Here is a 20,586-nt window from a genome sequence, read left to right as displayed (position 1 = left end):
TGCAGAACCTTTGAAGTAAATTAGTAAGTAGCTTAACTTTAAAACAAATTCTTTCAGTATGACATGTGTAGCAGTCTGGAACTAACCAAATGTCATATCACAAGGAAATTAAATCAAAGAGCTGTCACAGCCTCATGAATGAAACAAAATTTGGCTCAACCTTCATTAACAATAAGGCTGAAGTAGGACTCAAGTTCTCATGTGAGATAAATTTACAAGTTTTGGCAGTAAGAAGAGGTAAGTAAACAATTGCAAGCTAAATGATAAAAGAGATTTTTTTCACATTTTACAGTTATTTTTCCACCTGACAAACATGTCCTTATTCAAACTGATAGGCAAATCTGAGTGGCTGAGAGTCTGGCTCTACGGCACCAGAGATGGGCTGACACCTTGGCTCTGCCACCACAAATCATGGGACCTGAGGAAGGTTATTCAGCCTCTGTGAACGCCCCGCCTCAGCTGGGAGGTGCCTGGCTGCCCTGCCTTCTTGAATGTAGCCAAAGAGTGAATAAGAGGTAACAAAGTAACAAGTCTTTATTTTAGATCAAAGCTTTAAGTCATGAACAAACAAGACTATGTTTCAATAAAGATACATATCTATTAACAATTCCTTTTGAATTTGATACATATAAAATCGACAGTATAACTGAAGATCAACGGCAAGAGCTGAAACATAGACATCTTTCTAAAAGCAGGATGGTTTTAGCAAATAATTGCCGCTGATGTAGAGAAGAGAAATAATATCTTTCAGGGCAAGAGGGCCCAGAGAAAGGAAAATTGGATTTTCTATTAAGGTGAAGGATTTACTGTTTTATTTCTTGTTACTGTGCAGTTATGTTAATATAAAAAAAATGAATAAAATGCCAGTAAGGAAATTCTCAGCAGATAATAAATTAAACGAAGAGCTTAGCTGAACCGATACCTATTTTCAAAAGAGTTGACGATGTGTTAGACATCCTTTTTTTACCATCTGTATGAAAAAAATGTAGAAATCAACTCTGCAATCCCAAAACAATACAGCAGGGTTTCTGATTCACTGGTGACAAGAAAATAACATCAGTTTCCAGATCAAACCTGCCACGTTTGCCCTGCCTAACAAAACAAATGACTTTCTTCCTCCGTTAAATTTTAAATACTGACCTATTCAAAGGTACTTTACTTAATTTATTTTTATAACTTCTACCCTTCAGTATTATGAGTTCATACTGCTACTTTAACAACACAGAAAATTTTTATAAGTCGAAAAAATGGAAAAATGGTGTTAAGAAAGCAGACAGCCCATTGTCATCCTTCTGTTTAAGGCCACTTGCTTCCTCCTGGGCTCAGTGTGGTGTAAGCTGAGACTTGAGGGAACCAGAGCCTTGAGTGGACTTTTTATAGTTAACATCAGTAAAGGGACATGTTTTCCCGCTCAATTCTGAGTTATTTTGTTTTTAAATAGAACTCTGTGAAAAGAAATGGGAAACTAATAAGCTGGCAGGGTCCCCAAATTTTTTAGTATAAAACTTTTTGAGAGTAAAAATATCAAATAAAACACTTGGGCACACTTCCTAAACTTTCTCCCTAATTTTTTGATTCTCTTCAAGACAGAAAGCATTAACAGTTCTTCCTCTCACCCAATGACTTGGAGAGTGCTCTACCCCATGGTCCCTGTCCCAGCTGTGGGACGCACACTACCTCTAAAAGCCACTCCTTGTGGACAGCACTTGGTGTGTCTCTGCCCCAGGCTCCCATCCGCCATTTCCTGTGCTGATAACTAGTCCCTCTGTCTCCTTGCTTGCAGGCCTCTTCCTATTTCAGCTGACTTCCAGGGAAGTTAAAGGGAGAAAGTCACAGCTTCACACAAACAGCTGACAGGCATCCACTTCTCCACCCTGTCCTGAGGGTCCTACCTCCCTGAGGGATCAGCCTCGCACCAGCATGCAAAGAGAGCCTCCTTTGGGACCACCACACATCCAGAAGCACCCACAGACTTAATACTGAAGGGTGCAGCATTATTCTCAACCCACGCTGACACACGCCCTATCACCACACTTTATGAAAAAGGGAAAACCAAACCAATGCCAAACTCAGTACAGCACCAGGAAGTCCCTCAGAATTTAACTCCTAAAGCACTGAACAACACTTCCACTTGGGAATCTATTCTATGGTTATCTCCACACACTTAGTATGGTCCATTCTGTGACAACCCCCAACACACTTGCTCCTAAAAAAATAACTGCTAGCAAAAATCAGGCAATGAAAACCATAGGAATTCTAGCAAAAATGGAGATAGTGAACAACACTCAAAAACTCAATGACACAGCCAGTAAAACGTGTATGCGCATGTGCTAACACGTGCATGAAGGAACGTCAAGATACATGAGAAACTTGGCAACGGCAGGAATCAGACTTTCACTGCATTCCTTTGTATTGTTTGCATTTTTGAACCGTGTGAATGTAGCACATATTCAAAAAATTCTTTGTTGCCTCAAAAAAAAATTTTAAGTTAGGTTTATTAAGTTATAATTTACAAAGGTGAGAGTTGTGACAAATGGGTACAGTTGAATAACTGCCACTACAGTCAAGAGAACAGCTGTGTCACCCCCACAGTCCCGCCCCCAATGCCCAGCTCCTGGCAACCACAGTCTGTTCTCTATCTATGCAGTTTTGCTGTTTCCATTTGCCACATACTGTGTAGTATGTCCCTTTTTGAGTCTGACACCTTTCCCTTGGCAAAACACATGTGTAATTGATCCGTTGCTGTGGGGTCTAGCACAGCCTCTCCTTTTCACTGCTGCGTAGTGTACCAGCGTGGGGACAAACCCAAACGTGTTTTATCTGTTTACTAGTTGAAGGGCATCTAGAGGTTATTTCTAGTTTGGGGGACCATGGATGATGTATAACATTCACTTACAGGTCTCTTTGTGAGCATCTGATTTTATTTCTCTTGGATAAGTACGCAGAAGTGGGATTACCGAATCATATGTCAAACAAGAAATGCCCAACTGATTTTCAGAGTGGCCGCCCTTGGCACGTCCACCAGCGACGGACAAGAGCTCCAGCTGCTCTGCAACCTTTTCGGTACTTGGTTTCGCCCTTTTACAGGGTGGTGGTGGTATTTCATAGTGGTTTTAATTTGCATTTCTCTAATGACTTACGTTATTAAGGTAAAAAAAATTTTTCAATGAACAGATAGAATACCTACTTATATGTAACTTTTCCCCCAAAGAAAACTCTGACTGCTATCAAAGATTTTTGGTTTTTAAAGGAACATCATGGGTGTTTTCACTCTCCCATAAGCTTCTCGAGGATGGCAGCTAAGAACTGCTCATCTCTGCACCCTTGACATTCAGCATACAGAAAACACTAAGTGAATTAATAAATAAAGATTAACTAAACACAATTATCAGAAAAATATCAGTAGGTTCTACAAAGTAATCACAACGTGACAAATTTAGGCTAAAGGGTGAGAACAAGCATGTTTAACACATTGCCACACTAGAAAAAAAATTTTGTTCCTTGGGGCCATGCTGTTGAAAATAGAAAAAAACTTCAAAAACAAAACAGTCCTTTCTAATTTAATGAAAATTTTATCTTTTGTTGTTTTCTGGGCGTGAGTTGTAATTAATATTGAAAATTTATTTGCATAGAACAATAAAAACGTCAACCAGTAAGATTTTCATGAACCCACTGCAAGGTTTTGCTTCACAAGGCCCCGGGCTCAAAATTAGTGAGTTAAATACAACTCACGTGACAGTTAACGTGTTAGATACTGATGATAGCGAGCCTATAAAAATGAAGACATTGAGGACACAGGAGAGCAGAGTCAGTGAGCAAGAAGGTGGGGAGGGATTCCGACAGGAGGAAGCACAGCTCTTCCTGTGTGGCCAGAGCCAAGGTGCCGCCCGACAGGTGCGATGCTTATTAAAGTCAGGGGTGGGCGGCCAGGAAGGGACCAGGAAATTGAGGGGATTCCAGCACAGAGGCTTCCATTTTCACAGTGAAGCATGTGCAGTGCACCTAGATACTGGGGCCTTCATTTTCTTTCTTATTCCTTTAATTATAAAACAAATGCTTACTGCAAAATGAAAGAATAAAGACTGCTTCCACTCACCCACAGAAATAACCACTGACAATTTCCGGCAATCTAGCCTTTCCATTTCTTTTCTGAATATACAATCATGTGTATTTATAAAAATGGGTCTATATTATACATGTCGACTTTTAACCTGATTTTTTCCACTTGTAAAACACACACCTACACATATTTTGACGGTTCTGCATTCTTAACAAGTACATAGTATCCTATTGCACAAATAGACCATAGTATCCTATTGCACAAATAGACCATATTTTGCTTAACTATCTTCTATTACTGATTCAGGTTGTTTCAACCTCTTAGTAATTACAGATGCAAATGACTATAATCAGCCAATTATTTCCTTTGTATAAATTCCTGAAAGTCATCTTTCTAGTTTAGTAGTTGTGAAAAATGTTAAGGCTCCTGACGCTACTTGCCAAACTGTCCTCAAAAAGGATTCACGCTTCCACCACCTGCTTGTTCACCAAGCGTTTCCAATACCAGATCATTATTCTTCAACTCTGCCAAAGTGACGGGTAAGATACATGTCACCTTTTTCCAATGCCTGGTGATGCTCAACACTCACCCATGTATTTATTCCTTGGCCCTCTATGTCTTCACTGAACTGCCAGACTACATCCTTGACATCATTTTCCATGGAGTAAGGACACAGGACAGACAGAAGGGCGTGTGGACCAGGGTGAGGGCTTTGAGTCATCCGTGAGTGTGATGGGAAGATGCCAGAGGTTTGAAACATACGTTAGATGGGTCACTCTGGCTGCCCAGTGTGGAAGCAGGGAAGCCGGGGACGCGGCGTCTGCAACAATCCCGCGCCGAGATTGTGAGCCTTGGACTTGGAGACTGGGGGAGGTGGGGATGGTTGGCTTTGGTGCAGCTCTCAAGGGTGGAGAGCTAGCAGGATCTGTGGATGGGCCAAATGTGGGTGACAATGGGGAGAAGAGGGACCAAGGATTGCTCCAAATTCTCTGGGCTGGGGACCTGGGAGGATAGAGTTGCCACTTACTGAGAAAGACTGGGGGAGAAGCAAGCTAAAGGATGGCGAGGAATCGAGTTAGGTTTTGGGTATGTTAACTTCGAGAGGCCCACTGAAGAACAAAAGTAGAGGAGCTAAACAGGCGGTTAGATTCAAGTTTGGAGCTCAAGAGATACAAATCGAGGAGTCACTAAGGGTATACAGATGGCATTTAAAGTCATGGGCTTGGGTGAGAACATCAACACCTATAAGCTGGAATGATGGTGGAGGATGAGAACCAAGAGAAAACAGTATCCTGGAGGCCCAGAAACGAAAGCATTTCAGGACAACTGCTTAAGGCAGGGCAAGTAAGACGCCTGACTGAGAAAGCCAAGAACTCCAGGCCTGGGGACAGGGAAGTCACCAGAAACCTCGACAACAGTGGTTCTGATGGAATGGCAAGATGAATGCTTAAATGGGAGGACAGAAAGGCACTTCAGGGAGACTTGGTGTAAAGAGGGGTGGGGGGAGGCAGGAGGGGAAGAAGAGGCAGGAGGTGTTCAGTTCTGTTCCAGCAAGAGGCACCACGGCATGCTTTATGACGACTAGAGAATGACCCAGGAAAAGCTGAAGATGCAGGAGAGAGGAGACAGTGTAGTTGGTCCTTGAATGGTCCACAAGAAGGCTGGATTGAGCACACAGATGGAAGGGTGGTCCTTCCAGAGCGACACAGAGTCACTATTTAAAAAAATTCCTCCTGCGATCAGCTGCCAAAGTGTTTTCACTGTGCGGTCTCTCCTTACATGTAAGGCAAGATCCAACTTCCTGGCTTTCGAGACTGTCCACAATGTAACCCTCGAACTGGCATCTCCACTGCATCTCCGGGGACTTCATAAACTTTCCATTCAAGGCCAAATTCATGCCTGCTGAAGACGACGACACATTCTTCCCCTGCCAGTCTAAAACAGCCTACACTCCCCCTGAGTCCAGGCAAGCCCTGTCCACCTCTTGGGCCAGCCCAGCTCTCAGCTCCTTGGTGGCCCTCCCCAACGTCCCCAGCCACGTCCCACACAGCTACAGAGCAGGCCGCTAGAAATGCACACCTGCTGCGTCACTTGCCTGCTGAAGAGAAGTGACTTCTCTGGTGCTCTCGTAGCGTTAAAGAGCCAGACCTTGGGCTGGCCTGCCCCACCGCCCCAGCCTGCCTCCACTGCCTCCACGTGCTTTCGGGCACGTATCAGGCCCCGGAACCTCCTGCTGGTTTGTGCCAAATCCACCTTCTTTCTCTTGCTGCTCTGTGTACGGGGCAAATGCGTGTTGTGCAGCCTTCAGATACCTCTTTAGGCAGCATTTCTGCTGTGAAGGCTTCCCTGGCACCTCCTAACCCATCCCCACGAAACATGGACGCTCAAATCTCTTCCTTACCTGTACCTTACTCTGCTTCCTGTGTCTCAGATAAAATTCTAATTCATCCCTTCCATGTATCACACTGGATTTTAATTTTTAATTCAATTCTATTCTCCTCTGACCTCTTTAAAGGCTAGACTGTCTTTTATTGTTCACTCTATTCACCGGGTCTCAACAAGTAATGAGCTGAAATCTGAATTCGAAGCACTTTTCATTTAGCACTTAATTATATACCACCTGTGATTCCTCTGAGACTATCACTTTACACTCAACTCTCATATTGGTTTTAGCGTTTAAAATGTTTTCTTTTTCTACCCAAGTGTAAGCATCTGTAAGGCATGAATTATATTTTACACTTGATTTGTACTATCCCATAACAAATACCATGCAGCTTGATAGTTACTAAAAGAGGTACATACAAAAGAAAAAAGTTAAAAGTTACACTCCCAAGATAATGGCCATTCTGACAGTTTCAAAACTGTGCCTTATACTTATAATATGTACATACCCCGACAAACCAAAGGCTAAAAAATTTAGAAAGACAGAAATAGAATAAACCTGAACAAGTTTTTGAAACAGTCTATAGTCTACTATGCCCCCTATAAATTAGCTTTTCTATAGAACAGCAATGCGCTAAGATTTAAACTACAGCTCAAAAAGGTGAATTTTAAAAGAAACTGATTTTTTAAAAAATGTAATGTTATTAGCATATTTAAATAAATAAAATTTATAATTTCCAATCCAAGACCTCTTCAAAAGCTTTTTCATCAAGATAAGTAAAAACCAGTGCTACAGAGGCACTAAAGTGCCTTCATTTATTCGTGTTAGGTCCAGATACAGTCAGTGCGTGCCCACAACGCTGGAAAGCTTTCACTCCTGTTATATAAATGTTACCTCCAGTTATAGATGGTAAGTTGTAGGAAATAATCCTGCTGACCCCAACCACCCATGCTTTCTTAGAAAATGGTCTTTTACACAGACAAGCAGGCATCCCCTGAAGCTTGGAATATTGTAGATCATAAATTCTAAAGTCCTTACTGAGCGAATTTAACATCTAGAGCCCTGGTGAGATTTTCCAGTTCCAATTTCACACCATCCAAGAATAAACAAACAAAGGGGTATTTTGATGAGCGCAGCACAGGAAACCCAAACTGCCTACATGTGAAAGCCTAAAAAATATAATTTTCCAGGACCAAAATTAATCACACCACCTAGGTTTCTACATTCAACCTGAGTGGTTTGGGGGAAATATATAAGCTCAGAGTATAAAGTTAGACCAGGAATGGGCCAACTTTTTCTGTAAAGGGCCAGAGAATAAGTGAGTGAGTTAGGTTTTGTGGGCCACAAAGCTTCTGTTGCAGCCACTCACCTCTGCCCCGTGGTTTAAATCTAGGTGATACCACACAAATGAAGGGGCCTAGCTGTGTTCCAATAAATTATTTACAAAAACAGGTGGTGGTCCCACGAAATAGAGCTTGCTGCTCCTGAATTTAGACCACTGTGTCACATTCCATAGGAAACAAGTCTCAATCATGCAGAACCAAATCTACTGGAAGTGGCTAATCTAGCTAAAACAAGTTACGACCATAAAGTGAGGAGAATGCTCTTATTTCTTCATGCGACCTGCTCTCAGCAGATTCTGAGAACCGGCACTGTCACGGCCATGCATGTAGGTTACTGAGGTGACAACTTTGAAATAAACAGTGTTCATAAGGACGAATGTGTGCTTGCTGCTAGGCTTGTTTAAAACAACAACAAAACAAAACCAAGTCTTCTGACTTTCTGGTTACAGGACTATCTGGTTTGCTGATGACATTGTATAACTGAAACAGGAATGACATGGAACAGTAATAAATGCACAATAACAAAAGCCAAATCCAGAGCAGATGGGAAAGAAACATGTTGCACCCTAGTTTCCGTGCTCAGAGCGGTGTCAGTCACTTGGGCAGAGGAAGAACAAAGTGCTGAAAGGAAGGCTGATTCCTAATGAAGCTGCCAGCATCACGGCAACGAAGCCCAGAGACGCCCGCTAGGGCACGGCTGGCCAGTGGTGATCACAGCAGAGGTCTGGGGTTGCCACTGCCGCCCATGGCCTAGACAGACCCCACGGCTCCTCCCTGTCAGGGGACTCTTGGAAGGATACCCTCCTGCCATCCACTTGAGTGTGTCGTCACCAATCCTTATTAGAGGCCCGCACACCACAAATCCTGACTCATTGTTACTCTCCTTCACGACTGACATTCGAGAAGAAGAGAGCGGACAGGCGCCTTGGGCCATGTGCTGTCACACTTCCTGACCTCGGAAACATTCTCCAAAGACCACATGGCTATGAAAAAATCTCTGCCCGATTCCTCTAGGTCTGGCTCAGCTTCGTTCCCTGCTGTCTACTTAAGGGAGTTTGTTCTCTACCTCTGAAGCCACCTGGGTTCCTGGATGCACATATACAGATGGGTGACACGTCATTGATTATTCCCGTTCTCAGAGAATCCAGTCTTCAAGGGACCCCTAGCAGAAACATACAGAATGTTTTCCTTCTCATGTAATTTGTAATAGTCTTTTTGCCCTTTGTAATTATAAAACAATCCAAAGAGAAAAAAGTCACTGTGAAAGATTTTTTTCCCTATATTCACTAGTGCTTTATAAAAGAAAAGGACAAATATGGGTACATAAATTAAAACATTCTGTCTGAAGACCTAAATAGAATCTTTCTAATAATTATTCATTCACACAAATCAAATGACAAACTAATCATTCCTTTTAAAGATAGTCACTGTTTTTCATCAGGTGATCTGTCAGAAATGTGTTAATAACTTAAAAAAGTAAACAAGCAAACACAAATGTTAAGAAAGCTCATATTGCATCTAATGATGACAGGTTACTTTCTCCGTAGCCCTGGCCCTACATCATGTAGGAATTTTCCAGCTGTCTAAATGGACCATATTAATGAAGTCCGGCTGGCAGGTATGACCAACCAACAAATCTGAAGGCCTAAGGAAAAAAGGGGGGGACCCCTGGGACCCTTGGAGTGTCCCTGGAAGGCGCTATACACCCTGGTGAGAGGACAAACTGCCAGGCAGCTGTAAGACTCTCCTCTGTACTCCGTGTCTTGTTGGTGTTGATTCCAGCCTTGCAATTCCTTGGTTTTGAGTGGATATGAGGAAACGATGACTCTGTGGGTTCCCTCTTCCTTCCCCAAACCACCCTCTCAACTGGGCATGAATGTGGACTTGCTGAATTTAGTGAATCAGACAGAACCTTCCTCTGTGCTCACATCTCACCCCAGGCTCTGGCTCCCTTCCTGCCAAACAATAAGAGTTTGTTCTCACTGTAACTTGGGGTGGCTGCTTAAAAGCCCACACCCCTAGGCTCTGGCACAAGGGGTAAGAGCTTTGAAAAAAGTCCTGCAGTCCTTCTGGGTCTGAAGTTTTCCCACCTACAAATTAATCCCCAACCTCTCAGTTACTTCCAGCGCTGTTTTGTAACTCCTTAAGTCAGCCAGGACCCAGAATGGCCTTTTACTGCCTTTGACATCCCCACTTGTGGCATGTAAAATTATTTTTCTGGTTGTTTTGGGTTTCAAGGTAATAAAGTCACGTTACAGACTGAATTGTGTGTAAATTCTTAAAATCTAAAAATTGGGTCTGAGAGTTGGATTTAGGAACACATCCTCCTAAAGAAATTACCAATGATGGTTGCATTCCTGAGCAAGTCTGTGGCAGCCTTGCCACGTGTGACAGAATCACAACACTGGCCTAACAACTACCATTTTCAGCACTGACTCAGCGAAGAAACCTAATCAGAAACCTAATCCCCCCGGTTGTTCAAGGCATGAAGGATAAGGCTGTCCTCCCTCACCCCCACCCCACAGGTCCTGCACCAGCGCTCTACCTGCCAGGGATAGGAAGGGAAGAGCCTCTGAGTTTGAGACAGGACAGGGGAGGGTTTCAGGGAGGCATCGGCCTGGGCCTAAGGTGGGTTACAGGGTGGGAAGCCAAGGAACAGTACAGTTAGCTTCTAAGTGCTGTGAGCAGCATGAAGAGACAGCAAAACCAAGCCTCACACAAGCCAAAAGGAAGAAGAGGAGGGACTAGCAGCGAGGCCCACTGTGGCCACCAGCACCAGGAGCCCGGCTGGAAGGAAGGTGCTCGCCTGTGACGGAGAGGGAGCTCAGTCCCTGGCTGTGGGCGATGTTTTCAATAAAAAATGTTCCCAAGCCAAGCAAGTCCTGGTACATTCCCCCAAAGCAGATGGAGACAGGCACCGAGTCTCCTGTTTTTCGTGTCCTGGCAACAGCAACAGCCCAGTGTCAAGGGAGCTCTACCTTCTGAACCTCCCAGAGACAAACAGGAAAAAGCCAGGGGGAGGAATTAGATTCCTCAGTCTCCAAAATAACAGCAGCCTGGTAGGAATGCACTACAAATGTCCGAATGTCTGTAAACATCTTAGTCACTGTGGTGTTTTTAAGCACCATGCTCTAAGCAGTTATTGCTTGCATGCCTCGGACGGTTACCGATTTTTCAGAGATGAGTACCTTATGTGCTGTGCTTCATGTGCAAAGCTGCAACTTGCTAACCGTAGCTCAAGTGCTCTAAGTCTATGGTCCCCAACCCCTGGCCGTGCACCAGTACTGGTCTGTGGCCTGTTTAGTGACTGGGCCACAGAGCTGAGCCACCACCACCCCGGCCCCATCCCCATGGAAAAATTGTTTTCCCTGAAACTTAGAAGTGGGTGAGGGGGCACAGCAATTTACAGCCACTCCCCATCACTGGCATCACCTCTTGATCTGCTCCCCACCCCTCCAGTCTGGAAAAATTGTCAGTTCCTGGTGCAAAAAAGGTTGGGGACCGCTGCTCTAAGTGATTTTCTAATACCTGTTTAATGAGCCCACACTGAACCACTCCCTTTTGGCCAGTAATTCTAGCCAACGGCTTGCGTCAGCCAGGTGGCCAGTTAAAACTGAAGGTACAAATTTATGGTTACAAAGAGAAGTGCGTGTAAGTGGCCACAGCCAGTCCTTGGCCAAACAGAAGGTCTGAACCAGCCTAGCCAACCCAGGACGCCACGGCAGACCCACTGCTGTGTGCTTTGATTCCTTCCACGATATTTACTAAGCTCCTACTTTAACTTGCCAGGACCTCCCTGCTCTTGAGCTTTATAACCTGTTGAAGGTGGCAGAAAAATTAAAAAGAGGGTGCCAACACAACAGGTGGTATGACAGAGGTAGTCACAGATGGATGGGCACAGTGGGGACAGGGAGACTTCTGCTGGCCGTGAGGCAAGGAAAGGGATTTCTAGGCAAAAGGAATTGGAAGTAGCGAAGACAAGGAAGACTATGACATATGTCAAGAAGCTACAAGCACCTCTGTGTTGCTGGAACAAGAACAGGCAGGGTCAGGTCATGGTGGGCTTATGTGCATGACAGACAGACTTACAAGAGACGGCTCTGGCAGCTGTGTGGGTCTACCAGGGAAAGCTTTGTCACCTGCCATGGGTTCTAGTCACAGGGGGATTGGTTCTCTTAGAGACCCTCCACTGGAACCACCAGTCCCTAAACCCTAAAAGATTTTCAGAAACAAGCCCACTGACCCAATTACTAGGACTCAAACACATCTGTCTTGCTACTGTGTTATTGATTTTATTGTACACCCTTCCATTTGGGGTTTTTATGTTTAACATCTAATGGAATGCACATGAATATACTCTCTCATACAGTATAATCAGAAAACACACGGATCATGACAACAAAAGGAGTTAATAAAGAAAGCCATGTCTTTCTTTAGACCACATAACCGAGCATACATAAATATGTATTTACAGCCTTTCAACCTTGTTCGTAGCAACCTCAGGTGAGTTTACAGAAAAATGCCTCCTAAAAAGGGCTGCAACAGACATGTGACCAGATACCAATATTTCACACCTAAAAGCAAATGTTTATAAGAATCTGAAAAAAACACCTCTTCTAGCTATAAACAACAAGATGTGGAATAGTATTTTACAGTCTTATTTGTGTCACATTTTCAAAATAACTTGTTAATCTTTCCTGAAAGGCCTTATTTTTCCTTATTTTACTGTCCCTTGTGGAAAAATAATCAGTAAACTCTAGACGTGGAAATTGGTCTTTCCTTATCATTTCATTTTCTTCCAATTTAGAGTGCCAACCCTTGAAGTTCCTTCTCTATGTTTCGCTTTATCTCGGTTCAGTGAAACAAGGAAGAATTGCTGTGCACCAGGCAAGCGTGGGGCTTTCCGATTCTGCTTCCTGATTCAAAAGTAAATAGGTTTGCTGTAATCGTTTGACTGAAATAAATTATAAACTAACATCAAGGCAAGTAATTTTTAAGGTAAACTTTTTAAATGGAAGATAACGCCCAAAATAAAAACCTGCAGTTTTTCTAGCTATTTTTTAAAAATATATATTAACTCTTAAATGGAAGTTATTTTCCAATCTCATCTTCCTGTTGCGCCGCTTTATAAACTCGTCATTAAGAGCTAAAGACCCTAAATAGCTTATCTCTCAGCTGCCAACTAACTTAATTCCTTCACAGTAGAACTTCTCAAGGGGAAAAGAGAAGGTAGGAGAGTAGGAGGGAGAGTGTGTGTTTGAGTGTGAAGGTATCACAATTATCTAGGAAAGTTTAAAAATAGATTCATTCACTCCTACCCAGGTCCTACCCACTTCTCCACTCCTCAACCAGACCATCAGAAAAACTGATTCTGACTGGCGTCTCTCTCTCTCTCACCTCTGCTTTAGGGCAACTCCTGCAGTCAGGCAGGGGCCTCTCTGCTGTGCATTTCTCCAGATTTCTGAGTCTGTCTGTCTCTGCAGGAAGAGCCACTGTCTCCCAGGAGGCTCCCATTCAGCCCCCAAATACACCCCAGGCAATTGCTAAGAAATACAAGCCACTCTAAAATATTTCATGACTGTGCAGGAAGCTTTGCCCGATTAATTAACGAGGCAACAGTGCTACTGACCACAACTGCAAGTAACTCCAGTCAAGCATTAGGTCCCATCTGAGGAATATAAAACTATTACACTCAACCATTCTTCCAAAACTACAAACACACGTTCATTTAATGGTGGCATAGCCAACTTTAATCAAGATTAAACATCTAAATTAAAATGACTATGTCAAAAGCAGAAGTGAAAACTGGCTAGAAAGTCATAGTTGCTAACTGTTTCACATCTACATTGAAAGAGTCGATGAGACTGAACTTAAGCTGTGTTTGAGACGCCAAGTTTCCCTACTGTGCACACAGTAACTGTTCAGCTTGGCGCTTCGGCCTTCGAGGAGTCTGGGCTGGAAACCCGCCTGTGCTGCAGTCGGGCTGCAGAGCCTGGGCAAGTCACTGAACGTTTCCCAAACTTCATTGCCTCACCTGGAAAGCGGGATTAGTAACAGTGTCTACCTCGGGAGCCTGCTGCCAGGCCTAAATGAGATGACTCAGGCCAGCTGCTGATCACCTCAGCCCCTCACCCTTTACCATCCCTCCCTCCAATCTAGCCGCAAGTTACCAAAATCACCAATAGCTAAAGGCGTATTTTAATAATAGGCTTTGAACCAAAAATTTTCAACATCATTTTTACAAGGCATTTTATGGCCTTACATTTAAAAAAAAAGTTTTCATCAAACAGAAGACTTCTATAAAACTATATATAGTAAACCATACTAATAGCCAATAAAATGAAGATAAAATATAAATTACAAAAAATTAAATTATTCAAAAAATAGAATTAAAATATAGATCTTTTAAAAATATCCAAATACATAAGTATAGCTGAAAAATATTTAGAATAAAAAATATACTAATATCAATTTCAGGGGCAACGGTTAATTAAAAATAAGTTTTATAAAGCCAGCAGTGATATACACCTCTAGCACAAAGCATTCACGCACAAACTGTAATTTAAGTGCCTTTTAACCCTTGGACTTACATCTGATGCAAACAGAGTCAAGTGAAAAACCATCCTCTGTAACAACCGACCAGAGATAGAGCAGAATATGCAAATAAGTTAAATATATTTCTCCTGAAACCTCGAGCAATCACAAACAAGTTCTCAACCAAAAAGATAGGAGAAACTGATATTTTTATTTTTTACCTGTAGCTAGAATAATACGATTTTGCCAGAAAGTATCACCGTAGCTAAAAGATGAGTCTTAAAAGGATAAAAATCTATTATCTCCCTACATTGAGATTAATTAAATAAAAGACCTTTGAGCATTTCCAGTAGTGAATGCCTAATGACAACGGATAAAAAAATGAAAATGAAACCGCCTGGCAACAAACTGTCCGAACTAGACGGTATTTTCATCTCCTTAGCTAATGGCCGTGACCACAGTAAGGTAGGAAGGCAGAAACAAAATGGAGATGGAATGTTTATTTCACAAATTTCTAATTTAAAAATTATGCCCAACCATATATTTTTATAAGCATGACTAAGATCCAGGTTGGGTGGGTGGGTATTTCTTAAAAATTTTTACATGTATATATTACATATACACGTATCTATTTACAAATCCTGTGCCAGTGGGAGTCTCTACAAAGCTCCACAGTGAATCTACTCTAACCACGACTTTCCCAAACCAGGACACATATGCAGCTCACTATTGTTTTAAGAAGTACAGGACAGCACACCGCATCAGTGTCTCTGCTAGTCTCCCAGCACTCTGATCCTTTCATTTCTCCCATTTTCCTTCACTGCCACTGCCCTCTTTTACCTCGCTCTCTGGGTGAGCTGAAAATACTTCAGAACAGTGAAGACTAGGAGCAAGTATTCCAATCACCCACACCCACTATGCAATGCAGGAGATGAGATCTGTGGACTTATCTTAAAAGCTTCACAAACCCACTGCGAACAGAAACATTAAGAGATCCTAAAATCGTTTACAATCAAGGCATTAAATTATATCAAACAGACTTTGGGCTCAGCTGCCCCTCTACTTACTAATGCTGAAATTTCCAACCTCCATAGAGTTGTGTTCCGTGTATTCACCACCGAGAGCGAACACTGGGTGGGGAGTCTTTAAACAAAAGCACTTGGCGTCAACCTTCCCCAAACTGCGAACCCAGCAAAGGTGCGTTGGTGCCATGGAAGTTACAAGCGAGGGCCACAGGAACGAGGGAAGCCGCGTGGCAGATCCCTGATGATAGTCAGCGAGTGTTCTCAACTCTGGCTACAACAGTGGAATCACCTGGAAGCTTTAAAAACGCCTATGCCAGGTCCCCTCCCCAGCGATGCCAGTTCATTGGTCTGGGGGCACACGTGTGCTGGGATGGTATTAACAGCTCTCCAAGTGATTCCAATGTGCAACCACTACTGCCTGAGTAATTCCAGTGACAGGTAAGACACTTCACCCACACCTGACTCCAGCTGGCCTGTAACTATCACGCACTGGTCCTTGCACGGAGAATACAGGTATCTGAAGATGGATACCAGAGTTCCCTCCGACTCCAACATCTCTATTCCTCCTGGCCCTGTTTCTAGCCTCTCGCCGTTGTGGCTACCCTACTCTGCTAGCGTGTCAGCACCAGTCTTAGCCCGGTGACACGGGAACCTGAGTGCACCATTTCAATTCATGTAGCCACCTTACTGTGGGTGGCAAACATTCCCTGTCATTCCCTCCCCTTTAGGGCACACAGAAGAACACACTTCTCAGCCCCCTCAACTGAGGTTGCACATGTGATTTGTGCCAACCGATGATGTGTGTTGTGTGTCACATGATGAGAGTGCAAAGGCCAGGTGTGATTCTCCAGTCTTTTTCTTCTTTCCTGTTGAGGAACACCTATGCTGAGACAGTGGGGCTGGAAGAAGTGGCCTCGATCACTGAGTTACGTGTGGAAGGGACACCTGCCTGGAGAAACGTTCGACCCCACAGCAAACTAAGTGCGAGAAATAAACTTCTATCTCATGAATCAATGGGCTTTGGGGGATTTTACTGCCACAAAGTATGGTCCCAAGGCCAGCAACATCAGCATCACCTGGGACTTGTAAGAAACACAAATTATCAGGTTCCATTCCAGACCTGCTGAGTCAGAAACTCAGGGTGGACACTAGCAATTAGCAGTTTCACAAGCCCTCCTGCTAATTCTGGTGCACACTCAAGTGTTGAGAATCACTAGCCAGATTATGGTGCCAAATTAAAGGAAAGTGGTATTAGCTTCCTTATATGAATGCCATCTCAGTAGCTACAAAGAAAGATTGTATTAGTATTTACAGTCCAATACACCAAGGACAGAAGGCTGCTGGAGGCACATGTGGCAGCCACCGTGGGCCTGATCACCAGGAGCCACCACGGCCTGAACCGCCAGGAACTGAGCTTTGCAGCACTGTTGTACCCCATCCTGCACACAGCCGAGAAGTACACGCCCAAGGCCAAATACCACGGCAACGCTGAACAGCTGCTGCTCACCAAGACGGGAGGAGCCTACCACAAAGACCTGGGCCCGTGCTACAACCTCTCCCAGGTATGCAACGGGAAGGTGTCCGCGCATGTCCTCGAGGGAGCCACCGCACGCTGCTGGAGGGCAGCGACCTGGAATCCTTCATGGGCATCATCCACGGCTCCCTGGCAGAGCCGCCTGCGAGTGTGCAGGAGGGCTGGGCCCAGCCCCCACCAGACAGTTCTGCCGCCCCCTCACCTGGCCGCCCCCCTCACCTGGCCTGTCCTGCTGATGTGATCCTGCCCCTCTTGGCTGCTAGAAGTAGGCCATTGTGCGCGTCCTATCTGTCTGCCACCATCCACGGGCGCTCAGGGAAACCAAAGCCTGATTGGAGACGCCCCATCTGTGAAGAGCCAGCACAGCCCACAGAAGCCGGGCTGAGCCTTTTGTACCAAGTGGACTCTGCCACTTGGCTGGTTTGTCATTTCTCCACTTGAATTTGGTATTTACTGCATTGCTGGCAAAGCCTCTCAGGGCCACCTTCACCCTCTGAAGACCAAAGAAGCCACCCGGCCGGGTCCTGGACACCGTATCCATTCTGCATCCACTGTACACCCAGGTGGCTGCCCAGCCTGCCAGCTGAGCCCCTTTCTCAGCCAGGCCTGGCCCTGCCCACTGCACGGGAGGTGGCAGGCAGAGCGAGTCCCCCTAAACCAGGACAGGTTTATATACACATAAAAATAAAGATTAGCCAGGCATGATGGTGCACCTGTAGTCCCAGGTTCCGGGAGGATTGCCTGAGCCCAGGAGTTTGAGGTAGCAGAGAGCTATGATGGTGACACTGTACTCCAGCCTGGGCAACAGAGCGAGATCCCATGTCTTAAAAAAAAAAAGATCTAGGGTTCAGAAAGGAAATACAAGATAGAAAGAAAATGGCTACTATACACTCTGTTAGAGAGATGATCTCATTTGATTTAATTTCAAAAGAACCTTATGTGGTAAATATTATTTCCATTTTAGACATAAAATGAAGCTGGAAGGTCATATTTGTTTTTAACAAAGCCACACTGCTAGTGGGTGGTGGTGCCAGAATTCACACGCTAGTCTCTCGGGCTCCTCCCATGTTACAAACACAGAACCGGACCACATCTACACCATGAAGACTCTTGAGAGATCTAAGGTTCATCTGGGTGTCACCTGAGTTCCGTAACCCAACACATGCACCTCTGCTTTAGGATCTTTTCATTAAAAAGTTCAGTAATAGTTTTTAGATGAGTAGGGGTATACCAAGCAGCAATTGAGAAAATAACAATTATCACAGATCACGTAGTGATTTCCAAGATTTGAACAAGTACGGACACCTTTTGCTTTCTTATTTTCCTACCAGCTCACCTAACTGCAGAATGTTTGATCTCTCAGAATGACCTCAGATACCTCTTTCACAGGATCTGAACTTGAGGTTCCTAGAAGACCCCTTAGAGCAACCAAACAAGAACACGAGGAACAACAACGAAAAGAAGAACATGAGGAGGTACATAACTTGTCTAACATTGTATGCAGAATTCTGTGTATTTGTACGTGTATGAGAAAGGGCTCATCGCTTGGATGAGATGATCAGGATAACGACACACACAAGCCCGTCCTCCCGATTTTAGGGTTGAAAATAAAGAGATTACGGAGGTGAAAGAATTTCTGTGGTTACGAAACTATTTAAATATCCAAACCTAGACTTCTAGTAACTAGTGTGTACTTGTGACTAACACAAAGCCCCTTTCCATATGTGGAGTGAGGGTCCAAAGAGAACTGCTGCATCAGTGACTCCAGAGATGGCCCTGCAGGGCACCACGCTGGCAGCTACGGAGGGTAAGACAGACACAGAACCTGCCCTCAGGGATAGCTGAAACCTGGCCATGACAAAACAATAACATCAACTTTAGAAAGTGATCAGGTTTTTTTTTTACTGACTTTTCTATATGGAACTTCTACAACACACTTTTTACAATGCTGCTGCTTTAACCATTTTTATTTTTTAAATGGCTAAAAGTAGTAATTCAGCAAGTTGTGGGTTATAAAATGATTACGCTGTTAAAAAACATGTATTGAATATCTGCTAAAAAATTTAAGTACTTGATATTAGATTACAACAAATTACTAGAAAAAAGTTAAAAACCACTTAAAGTAGATACTGGGTTGGTATTAGTTTAAAAATGCATTGGAGACATAGAGAAGCTAGCTTCTGAATAATTCAGTCTTGGCTACTGAATTATCTTTATTTAAAAAGTAGAATCTACACAAAATATTTCTTTTAGTAAAGAATTTTTGGATGGGAACTGAAGAGAGGAATAAAGGTCAAAAGTAATTACTGAAACCAAAAAGGTCATCTAAAACAAATAGCAGTGAATTATTTTTATGTGAATTTTTAACTTACGCCAGTTGGATTTACTCCTAATTTATAATCCTTTCTCTAAACCCTATCAAAATAACAATCACACTAGTAGCAATAACAATAAGGTAATGACTACTATGGTTGGCAGAATGTGTTTAGATGAACGCCAAAATTATTCTATACACATATATATTATTTTTTAAGTCATAATTATGGTATTGAAATCAAGTATACCTTCACAGCTCACTGGTTCAGAACATGAATGTACTTATCATACTGCATAATCCTATTTCATTGGGTAACCCAATAAATTTAGATCTTTCCAATAACTTCTTGCCTGGTAGAAGTAAACACTTATGCTTTCCTAAGACCTTTAGCCAAATATAATTTTCAGTCCCTTATAAATTTATAGCATATTTCATATTTATACCTCATCTTACACCCAAAAGGATTGGAGAATGCTTATCACCTCAGATATGGTTCTTCTCTAGGTACCTACAACACAGGACACTGGGCAGTCACTAAAGCATGTACCCATTTTAAAGAGGAGGAAGTTAAGTCTAAGGGGGGTTAGATATCCTCAACTTACTATGAGGTAGGTGCAGAAGCCCCCAAAGACTGTATAGATGGGAACTGAAGAAAGGAAAAAAGCAAGAAGTCCAACAAAGAAAGAGGTGGGGGGGCACTGTCACACAGTGGGATTCTGATAAGGTAGAGTAGACCCGGAAAGCCATGCTCTGAAGGCTGCACTATTTTGAAGGCAACAGGAACAAAACACCTTGTGCAAGAGAGCAACACAACCAGATCTCTCTCCCTTAGGAAAAACTCTGGCTACAGTGAGAGTAATAAATCTGAGGGAGAACTGACAGCTGCCTAAACAAAAGTAGTGGCTATGGAAAGAGAGAAATGGGTGCACTAAAGGGTACTCAGGCTGCCCTGAGGGGGCTGGGTGGAGAGAAGGAATTAGGGAGTCAAGAGGGACAACTGAGCTTATGCAGAAGCTGGGGGCAGGGGAATAGCTGGGGTTCACTGCTGGGCAGGCTCCGACGAAAGCCTCTGCGCGTTATCCAAGAAGCTGGAACACTTACTAAGTGGCTGGATTTCGGAGACTGGCGTTCGGGTGAGAGGCCACAGCTGGAGGCACAGATCTGGCTGTTCTCTGCGCACATGCTGTATGTGAGAAGTGGAGCAACAGGAGTGGCTGACTTTCCCCGAGAGTTAAATGTTTTGAGGACAGAAACCTGATGGGTGTTCCAGCAACCACCAGAAAACCCAGAAGAAAGTGGTGTTCCATGGTAAAGGTAGAAAACGCTTTTAGAAAGAGCTGCCAATCGTGCAAAATACTGCTGTGGGGCCAACGGAGGCAAAGAAGGAAAC

The 20,586-nt window shown here is 43.6% G+C and overlaps 1 protein-coding gene and 1 long non-coding RNA gene across 7 annotated transcripts in view; one reads left to right on the top strand and one right to left on the bottom strand.

The window, feature by feature from the left end:
* The window catches only part of ZNF532 (zinc finger protein 532), a 99,270-nt gene that overhangs the window by 6,441 nt on the left and 72,243 nt on the right, over positions 1–20,586 (bottom strand). The gene's annotated exons all lie outside the window — the stretch shown is intronic.
* LOC123621597 lies at positions 342–9,017 on the top strand. The gene is made up of 3 exons (XR_006729195.1): positions 342–515; positions 2,899–3,063; positions 8,236–9,017. It is a non-coding gene; the product is annotated as an uncharacterized LOC123621597 (long non-coding RNA).

This window comes from Lemur catta, chromosome 16 (genome assembly GCF_020740605.2).
Source record: "Lemur catta isolate mLemCat1 chromosome 16, mLemCat1.pri, whole genome shotgun sequence".
Taxonomy (NCBI): Eukaryota; Metazoa; Chordata; class Mammalia; order Primates; family Lemuridae; genus Lemur; species Lemur catta.
The sequence above is the reverse complement of the archived record's forward strand: the minus strand, read 5'-3'. Positions and strand labels throughout refer to the sequence as shown.